The following is an 11,183-nucleotide window of genomic DNA, read 5'->3' on the forward strand; positions in this document are numbered from 1 at the left end:
AGCAGGAATATTGAGGAATATTTTTCACAGCATAACCCACCCTATTAAATCTATACCAGGCAATGAAAATGCTTAACTTTCAAAGGATGCTTCATATTGAGTCAGGAGATCATCTGTCTAGTTTTAAGGCTGCATGTATGAAGCAAGTCTGGGGAGATTTCAGCCTAAAAGTTTTTCTACATAATAGATAATTCTTCTTTCAGCCTTTGAGATCAAAACAAGGCTGGCAGTATATACTTTTCAACACAGGCCTTTACTGCATTTGCCTCCATCAAACCCAGGCCAGCAGAGAAGGGGATAAACATTTTAATTTCTCACAGGGAGTCTTGAATTTCAGGAAGTCAGTACCCTACAGGATCCTAGACTATCTTCTGATAAATTGAGTTCTGAAATAGAGCCCACTTAACAGCAGGGATAGTAATAGAAATAATAAGCTAGTGCCATGTTAACTGGGGTGCTTAGTGACTGTGACACTGTCTGACACTGATTGATTAAGAGGCTGAACATCTGACTGTGTCATTGGGTTGTTAAAAATAAAAATAACTTTCACTTCTCATGCATATGTGTCCATCACAAGCAGAAAGTATTAGATTTTGTAGTAATGACAGTCATTTCTGTTGTGGCACATTTACCAATTCAGCCTGGCTCAAACGGGCTCAGAAAATCTTCATTTCGATTGGTGGAGCCCATCCACATATCAGGTAAGGGCTGGGCAGGGTCAGCCCCGCCCAATGGGCGGGGGCTCTTTGCCCTCACCTCACAGAGGTGAGGGCAAACAGCCCCCAGGATCTGATTGAAGTCCGCATCCTGCAGGTCTGGGAAGCCTTCAGAGGCAGAGCCTCTGGAGGGAATAAAAGGAGCTACATGCCCAGTACATGGCAGATGCATTGAGGGACAGAGAAGTGGTGGAGGGGCTAAGAAGAGCTGGGGAGAGCTGCCCAGTGGGTGGCAGCTGTAGCCCAGAAGAGCCCCCAATGAATCCCTTGGCTTGACGCAGAGCAGCAAGCAATTTCCCAAGAACAGTCCCCAAGCAATTTCCCAAGCACAGCCCCAGCCAGTGCACAGTGCAGTGCACAGGGCAGACCCTGGGAGCTGCAGGAGGCAGCTCGGGTCCCTGGATACTTGGTGCACATAGTGGTGCACAGGGCCACCAGACCCTGGGAGGTGCACATGCCAGCTCAGGTCTGCTCCCCTCGGCATGCAGCTGAGAACCAGATGCACACAGCAGTGCACAGAGTTACCAGACCGTGAGAGCTGCACATGGGGGCTTGGGTCTGATACCCTTGGCATGTGGCCAAGGTTTTGGTGCATGCAGTGGTGTACAGCACCCCAAACCCTGAGAATGGTGCCAGCCTCTCGGGTTTGCAACCCCTAGCATAAGGCCAGGCACGCAGGAGGCACATACGTGGTGTGGCTGAGGTCTCCCAGGGCCTGGGTTTTGGGACCTGCACAAAGCGGCCTGAGCCCCAACAGAAGACAGAGGACAGGGCCCCGGGTGGCCCCAACAATGTCTGCTCTCCAGATCCATGAGTACCTGGGGAATGGGTCCCCACAGGGGAGGAAGCCCTGAGAGGGGGGTCCCTGAGATATTAATGACTGAGGGGGGCCCATCAGGGGCTGAGAAGGTACTGTAACCCTCCCATTAATCCCCATAGGAGAGGTGCCAGGGTTAAGCACCCTAGGGAATACCCATTGGATATGGCCACGTGGGTACCTGGAAGGGCACAGGACTTGTGCCTCATATTTTGTAAATAGTTATTTATATATTGTTATCCTTTAATGTAACCTGGGTTATGTCATCTATTTAATATTTACCTTTATTTACTTGTTTTGGTCTAAACTTACCTGTTGATACCTGTGTTTTTCTGCCTTTGTTATACTTACCTGTCGCTGACAGCTGCTTACCTGTATAGAGACCCATGCCCTCTTGAGGTGATGGTCCCTTCAGTCTTTGATTATAGACCATAATGGTATTTGAGAGACCTGGATATTATATATATTTACCAGTACTTTCTTATAAATCTGTAAATATTGTTATCTGTATATTAATAAACCTGTAAATAGTTAAGCTGTCCTGGCCTGACTCTATACAGGATTAGAGAGGGGGCTGGCCTGCACAGCAGACACCACTTGCAGCACTCCTGTCTGACCACCTATCCCCTCCAATTGAAGGGGGAAAAGCACATTTTGGGGTGCACCCAGTTACACTGTCATGGGTGAAACATGTAAGTAGCTTTACACAGTTACTTTAATAACTTTAAAATAATTTTCAATCATAAATTGATATGTGTTTTTTTTAATTTGATTTGATTTTTTTTTACTGAGCTCTATTGCTTTCTTGAACAATATTTAAGGTGTCAGACATCATATTCCTGTGGTAGGTTTTGTAAATAACTCTGCTACAGACTTTTAAAAGAGTTGTATTTTTACTTGTAGTTCTTCTGGAGGACATCATAATTTAGGCCTCAATTCAGGACAGTATTTAGCATGTGTTGAAATCCTAAATATTTCAAATAGGACTTCTCTGTGTGCTTGAAGTTAAGTATATAGTTAAATGTTTCCTTCAGTGAGGATGCTTTCCTGAACTGGGGCCTAAGTACATCAGTTACTAACTGTAATTATATGGTCATGCAAGCAATTACCTGGAAGAGAGCTCTTAATACACTGAACACTTCCAATGAACTCAGAGTAGAAATACTACCCTTGGTGGCGAGTGTTTTTAGGAGTGGGCCCTATATTGCATGAAACTTATTACAACCTCACAAACATTTGCATGGGACTGTGTTACCCTAGTTCATAACAATGTTACCATAACTGTGCACTGTCATAAGAAATGCAACACCTCTTGTCAAACTACAACATCTCTTGTCAACACCTCTTGTCCTCCAAACTACATGGGTGGGACATGCACTTGAAAATAGAAGTGATCTACAAATTTCAGGACTGGTGGCAGGCTTAAGTAGTGACTCAAAAGTCTAATTTCTAAATACATTTAATTTTGTGCTTTGAAAACTGCTGCTATTTTCATAAGATTAAAGGAAATGACTAAGTACAGTAAAATCAATGGAACCAGGTAAATTAAGTATATGCTTAAGTACCTTGCCAGAACAAGCCCTGAGCACTGTTATCCTTCCACAGAAGAGCCATTTCTTACTCTTTAGCAGTTTCTAGTAGAGGTGATTCTCCCATGTAGTAAATATCAAGAACTCTTTTGGGTGATATATTCCCATTCAATTTCCTCCTTCTAGTACCAGCTCCCAGACAGCAGAGGACATGGAGGAGAGGCATGGTCAAGGAGCAAGCACTGGAAGGAGGTACTGCTGGCCCCAGCAGAGCCCAGCTCCCCACAGATCTGCTAGCCACAGACCCTGGTGAAACAGTGAAGGAGCAGCTTTGGGTCAGCTGAGGGTAGCAGTAGTGGCAGGGGACAGGCCCTCCCTAATGTGCCTGCTTCCTGCCTGCGTCCTGGTCTCCTCTGTCAACCTGGGGACTCCAGCCAGACCTTGTTGCCATAAACCCATGGTCTGAGGGTCAGTGTGCTAGACCCTCCTTTAATTAATCCTGGATACATCCATGAATCTGTCCTCCTGTCTTTTTAGAGCACCATTGCCCTCTGCCACCCCTAACCCAGCTATATTCAACCCCAGTGCCAGCTTTTTCTCTTTCTTCCCTCATTCTTTGGCCTATTTCCTACTAACATGGATCCTATTAACCAAGGACAAACTATGGATATAGCTTCAGCTTTAAAATGATTATATTTCATGAATTGCCAAGAACTAACAATATTCAACAAAATTCAAATAAAATATTCAGTACACTTAAGTCATCTAAAACTTAGAGTCTTCAAAATTCCCTATCTTATGCCTTTAAGCACTATTATATAACAACGGATAAAGAAAAGGTGAAGTGAGATTGCTATTTATTCTTCTCTAGCTTGCTACTACCTCTTTCTACCCACAGTATGCCTACACATGATGCTACATCTCCGCAGCAACGCACTATGGTGATAGAGCAATGATAGGCAAAAAACATGATGCTGCAGCTATGTCACCGTAGCAACGTGCACCCTCCTTATAGCATGCTAAAAATAGCTGTGCATGACCAGCATGATGCAGTACGGGCTGTTACTGCGCCGTCATTTAGTACGTCTAAAAGGAAGTACTAAATAATGGCACAGTAACAACAGTGCCGTACAGCCATGTGAAGACGCACCGACTTTCTACCTTTTTGTTTGTCCCCTCCACCCATTTTGTCTTTTCATAATCTAAATTAAAAGCACTCTGGGGCACATATAGTAATTTCACTTTATACCTATTTGTGCCCAGCATAGGCATGGCCCTAGAGAGATTACTGCAGTACAAGTAAACAGCCAATGCTCACAGCAAATCAAAAGTAAAAACTATACTCTCTCCATGCATCTGCCAAGAAATTGGAGTAGGTATGACACATTCTCAATTTATTTTTATATCACATAGCAGACAGACGCATAGATTTGGCAGCCTTAAACTCTACATTGAAGGGCAATCTTGTTTGGGCCATTACTAACTTCAAGTCACATAATAAACAGGTTTAAAATCACATAAAAAAAAACTTAAGTGAAGGATTTTGCCCCTCTGCTTAACATAACTGGCTGAACAGATCAGATCTTCTTGAATGTAGTTATTATTGGTCCCAAGTCACATCTATCGCTTCCTCGGCTAGATGAATATAACTTATCATCACTAAATTTATGATGCAAATCCATGTAAAAATCAAATTTAAAAGTCACCATCTGCACATGTCCACATATGCAAGCGAAAATTTGCTTGCTGCAATCATATGCACAAAGAAAAAACTCAATTGCGTAAATTTCCATGGAAGGAACAAACACAAAAAGGGTGTGAACACAGCCAAAGCTAATTCATTTAAAAGGTTTAACTACTATCTGCAGAATATTTTTTGAGTATTCAATCAGCTCAAACAGCTAAAATATATTTTCCACTTCAAAGAATGCAGACCTTTCATCTAGACAGGCTTTGTGCATAAGTAAAGTATTTTTAGCAATACATTTAATGAGTTGATGTAGAGAGAACTGAGAGACACTGGCAGGCTGGGGAAACTGCATTGCCACCACCTGTGCTGTATTGCATTTCTAAGGATAGAGGACTGAATTTTCTAAAAGCATCAATTTAGAAACATTCACAAGTCCTAACAATTAAACAGTATGTATTAAATATATCAGACTCCCATAACTGTGTCCAAACTTTCACTGCCTAGCAAGAGTTTGGGTCAGAGAATAAGAAGTCCAATTATCCCCAGGTGCAACTTGTCTCCTGAAGCAGACACAATGGCTCAGATTCTTGATGCCTTTGAGCTGCCTGGCTGGCAAAGCTCCCATAATTCAGTATATCTGGTCCCCTTGTGCAAGACAGTTATCTCACAGGTAGACACTGTCACAGCAGCACAAAACCACTCTTAAATTCAGGAGCAAGAGGCCCAGCAGTGAAGGAGGCTTGGTTTGGGCACCTTTATGGTCTCAGGCCACAGACATCCAGGCAACCTCCTTTTTCTTAGACAAGAGACTGGCTCATCCCAAGTCCATTCCAGAATCAGGAAGACAGATGGCTTAAGGGCACTTTTTCTCCCTCCTCTTGGCCCTGAACTAAGCACAGCCCCTATCTACACCAAAAATAGTGAGCCAACGTATTGAATCACATAGGGATTTGATTAGGCTTAGCAACTCTACTCTGGAGAAAAAATGGTTCAGGATCCATCCTGCTATTATAAAATGTATTTTGATCTTTATTACCATAAGTGGTTAGGACCTCATTTTAATGGCATTGTTCTGTCCTTGCATGTTGACTTATGTAATTGTAGATAAAAAAAAATCAGGACTTAAATATTGTCTGTAACTTTTAAAATAAATCTGTACCATTATCTGCAACTACATCACCAAAGAACAGTTCAAAACATAAGATACTGTTCAATGCATCCTTTTTAATTCTGTCTGGAATAATAAACATGTATGTCTTCTTAGACATACATAAATATTTTGAAATATGACTGATATTAATTGCAGGTAATAGAAATGATATATGTTCTACCTATGATCAATCAAATTTCACTTCAAAATCATACCATACTTTTCATTGTAACATTCATAAAAGTTCTGTTGTTAAGTGCTTATAGATTAATACATAGTTATGGCTGCAACCTCTGTTAGAATGAAACTCCATTACATCAATGTTGCTGTTATTTATAAAGCCCTGGACTCTTTTTTTAAATCAATAGCAACAGGCTGTGAATCAAAGAGTGTTACATTATTTTGTGTATAGGCCTTAGGAATTAGAAATGAGCTCAATAATCTTTAATTTCCCCAGAGATCACATGTGGTGTTCATGATAACAAATGCAACCAAAATGATAGTCTTTATAGTCAATGAAGCAGTACTTTTGACAACACTAATTCTTTTCCAAAAGAAAGTAATTTGAATTTAGATGGGACATCACTATAGCTTCCTTATAAACTCATAGATTATGTTTCTTGATTGCTCTATATGCATTTTTGGCTGCAAGAACTCAAATACATAAATTAAAAATACAAGGAGAGAGAAGAAGTTTATGTATTCCACTGACCCTTGCATAGGGCTTTAACATAGGTATGGTACATACTTGAATTGAAAAGTGTAACCCAGAACTCTAAAATGCCCATATTTATGAGCCACGTATCACTTGAAGTTCTATCCTAAAATCATGTCAGTCAACAGGCTGCTTTATTCTAAAAGTACCATATGACATTGGTAAATGCCTGCCATAAAAGTGAGAAAAGTGAGAATTATCTTAGCTCCAGTTTCTTCAGTAAAGCTGAGGATGGGGACAAGCAAAGGAAGAAATGAGAGAGAAAGTATATGGATCATGAATACAGAAATTGATCATTATCATTGGTGATGTGTAGGGGGTGCACACAGGTGCATGTGCACCCCCCGAGGTTGGCCGTGCACTGGGGCTATGTGAAGCTTCAGACTATGATTTGGTTTTGGAAAAGATTCAGACGATTTGGAGGCTGAATCTGCAAGTCTGAATCGAATTGCTAGCTTCTTTTGGCTTTCCAAATTGATATGGAAGCTCTGACTGAAGACAACAAAGAAGTCAGAGATTCAGATTGAGACTAACACAGAACTCAGGGTCTTAGAAGAAAGAGCTATATCATTTTAGGTACACATTACAACACAGAAGAGGAGCAAGAAGTACACTAGTAGTCACACGTTCACATTAATAGAACATCACAGAAGATGACACCACATATAGTTATTAATAATCAAAGCAAAGTCCAGTGCATGCACGCAACACAGAAGGAATAAAACACAGAGTCACACTTCGCATTCATAATTCATAGTAAATAAATACATCACAGTGGAGAAGAAGACAGACAGACATCACACATTTTTACATAGTTTTAATACTTATTATTACTGAATCAAACAATCAAGGAAGAGTCTAGTACACGCATGCAACACAGAGGGAATAAAACAGAGGGAATAAAACACACAACACAAAAGGAGTGATACACACACACCCCTTTTGCAGCACAGGAAGGATTAATAAAATGTGCTGGAAAGGCAGGTGCCAGGTCTTCTGGAAGGGGAGGGAGAGGGTGTAGGGGAAGAGCTAGAGCTGCAAGTCCGTGTGTCCCCCCCCAACATTAGACGCATTCTCTTCCCAAGCAGCCATGACGCCTCTGCTGCCAGTGGAAGCAAAGGAGGTGGGAGCAGTGTCTGCACCTGATGTCCCTGAACCTGCACCACCTCCTCTAAGTCCAGAAATAGGCACCAGCAGTGGAATCACTGTCTCCTCCACCCCAGTGTCATCTCTTAGCATGAGCCTCCCACTGCCAGAGGAGGAGCTGGAGCTGGAACCAGGGATGCTGAGCGCCCTGGCTCAAGCAATTCTGGGGACCGAGTGGGAATCAGAGTTTGTGCTACACACCCCTCAAAGTTCCTCTAGACCCAGGTCTCCTCTGGAAAGCAGCACCTTGGAGGAGGTTAAGGTTGTGGAAACAAGTAGCTCAGCTGATGAAGCTCCTCCTGCTGTTGTGCCTCAGCCTGCTGAGGGGTGGGATAAGGCAGCATCCTTGCCCTCAACCCAGAAGCGGGCAAGTAGCATAGCGTGGGAGCATTTTGAGCTGCCAGCTGACCCCAGGTTTGCTATCTGCCAGCATTGCCGAAGGCACATCAGCTGGGACAAGGAAGTGAAACACTTTTCCACCACGGCGATGCTGCTGCATCTCAGGAGGCAGCACCCCTTTGCCCTTCTTGCTGCTCAGCCTGGCACCATTGCAAGCATGCCAAAAGGGAAGTCCCCTGCTCTCTCCAAAGACCCCTTCCCCCCAAAGCAGAGGCAGGCCACCCTGGACCAGTTGGGAAAAGCTGCAGATAGAGTGGGGAGAGTTGCAAAGGCAAGCGAGATCACCCAGACCACTGGGGAGATGCTTGCTCTGGATAGCCAGCCCTTCTCCCTAGTTGAGCAGCCAGGGTTCAGGTGGCTCATAGTGCTTCTGGCCCCATCTTACAAAGTGCTCGCATGCACCACCTTTAGGAGAACAGTGATACCCTCCCTGTATGAGGCATGCAGGGAGTACTTGAGGGAGGAGCTGAGCAAGGCAGGGCTGCAGGTAGCCTTGCACTTCACCTCCGACATCTGGAGCAGCTGGGGTGGTGATCGTGCCGACCTCTCCCTCACAGGGCACTGGTGTGACCAGTCAGGCTGTTGGTGTGCTCTCCTCCAAGCCGAGGTGCTGGATGAGTCCCACACAGCAAGAGAGATCATGGTGGCCATGAACTGCATGGTGCAGGGGTGGCTCATTGGGCAGGCCGAGCTCACCCATGGGTTCATGGTCACCGACAATGGGGCCAATATGGTGAAGGATGTCCATAATGCCAACTTTGTTGATACCTGCTGTGTGGCGCACAGGCTGTACCTCATAGTCAGGGATGCCTTGGAGGGGGACAGGGCTGCCAGTAATGGCGCCACCATCACTACTGCTACAAACCAGGTGATTTCAAAATGCAGGAAGGTGGCAGGCTATTTCCACCACAGCATCAAGCAGGGTAAGATCCTGTGGGAGAAACAGGCAGAGCTGAGCATCCCGCAGCACAAAATCATGCAGGATGTGAAAACTCAGTGGAACTCCACATACCTGATGTTGGAAAGGCTGGTGGAACTTGGGGAGATCAGGATCAGTGGCCCCCTGAACACAGCTGAGTGGGGTATCATCTCCCAGATCTTGGTGGTCCTCAAGCCCTTCCTCGCGGCCACCGAGACCCTTAGTGCTGGTGATGCCCTCCCCAGCCAGGTGATCCCCATAGTGAGGGCACTTGAGAACCAAATGGAGAAGTTCCAGGGGATCAATGTTCCTGGCTGGGGCAAGCTGCTGTCACCAGATGTATAGGCACTGGTGAAGCAGCTAAAGGAGGGCATCAGGAGATGGCTGGATCAATCCCATGCGGTCCAGTATGATCCACATGATAGCGGGCATGTGCGATCTGAGGGTGAAGGGGAGCACGTGCACTGGCAGCACCAAAACCCTCAATCACTGGACGCAGGTGCTGGTCAACAAAGTCAGGAAGGCCGAAGTGCGGAGGCGATGGAATGTGGAAGAGGGGGATCCAATTTCCCATGCCAGTACTCCCAGCACCAGCATCGGCACCAGCACCAGCCCCAGCCAGTCTCCTCCACACCAGCCACTGCCAAGGGATTTGGACTTCAATGCTGGGGTCCAAATGGACCAGACCCTAGCCTCAGGCAGGTAGCACCGAGACTTCGGTGCCAACCTATCTCACTGAGGATGTGGAGCATCACCAGCCAGCAGTTCATAGGACCAGCTCTGAAAAGTGTTTTTTACATTCAAACAATCACCTAACCTCAGCACCAGAACTGAAATCAACTTCCTACAGATCAACACACAAAATACGCAAACTATCTCCAGTACCCCGACAAACTGCGCACCAGAATCTATCAAAGACAACAATATCCAACTACCTATGGGGGCACATTCCTCACCAAAAAAACACTCTGCCTCCAGTCTCTCAGGCCTGATCCTGAGATGGAACAAATTACAATGCAAACTATTTTTCACAGCCTAACTGTGTAATCATCTACATCACAGCTACTCAGTTTATTTATGAGAATAGAATGAGATATCATATTGAAGGCTTTCTTAAAATCCAGGTAGATGACTTCTACCTTGTCCCCAGCATCTAAGCATTTTGTGACCTGGTCATTAAAAGAAACAAGGTTAGTTAGGAAGGATCTACCTGCTATGGACCCTTTGGCATTTTATAGTTTTACAGTAGCTAGGGTCAGGAGGGACCTGAACAGATCATCTAGCCTGACCCCCTCTCACAGGCAGGAATGAATGCTGGGTTCACAAAACCCCAGACAGGTGATCATCTAACCTCCTTTTGAATTTACCCAAGGTAGGGGCGAGGACCACTTCCCTAGGAAGCTGGTTCCAGATTATGGCCACCTTAACTGTAAAATATTGCCTCTCTAGGTTGATCTCTAACCTAAACCTATTCTCCATCAGCTTATTACCATTGTTCCTCATCACCCCAGGTGGTGCTGGGGAGAATAGGGCTCTTCCTATTTGCTGATGATCTCCCCTGATGAGTTTGTAGGCAGCTACCAGGTCCCCCCTCATCCTTCTCTTGCTGAGGCTGAACAGGTTCAGGACCCTTAATCTCTCCTCATAGGACCTGTACTGCTGCCCTCTCACCAAATGGGCGGCCCTCCTCTGAACCCTCTCCAGGCTGGCCACATCCTTTTTAACGTGCGGCGCCCAGTACTGGACGCAGTACTCCAACTGCGGCCTGACCAAAGTCGCATAGAGGGGGGGTATCACCTCTCTGGACCAGCTTGAGATGCACCTTTGGATGCATGACAAGGTATGGCTGGCCTTGCTGGCTGCAGTCTGACATTGGCGGCTCATGTTCATCTCGGAGTCAATAATGACTCCAAGATCCCTTTCCGCCTCTGTGCTTTCAAGAAGGGATCTCCCCAGCCTGTATGTATGCTGTGGATTCCTTCTCCCAAGGTGCAGCACCCTGCATTTGTCTACATTGAACCCCATCCTATTCTCATCTGCCCACTTTTGTAGTCTGTCTAAATCTAGTTGCAGCCTCTCTCTCCCTTCAAGTGTGTCCACCT

Source organism: Alligator sinensis, unplaced genomic scaffold (genome assembly GCF_000455745.1).
Source record: "Alligator sinensis unplaced genomic scaffold, ASM45574v1 scaffold81_2, whole genome shotgun sequence".
Classification (NCBI taxonomy): domain Eukaryota; kingdom Metazoa; phylum Chordata; order Crocodylia; family Alligatoridae; genus Alligator; species Alligator sinensis.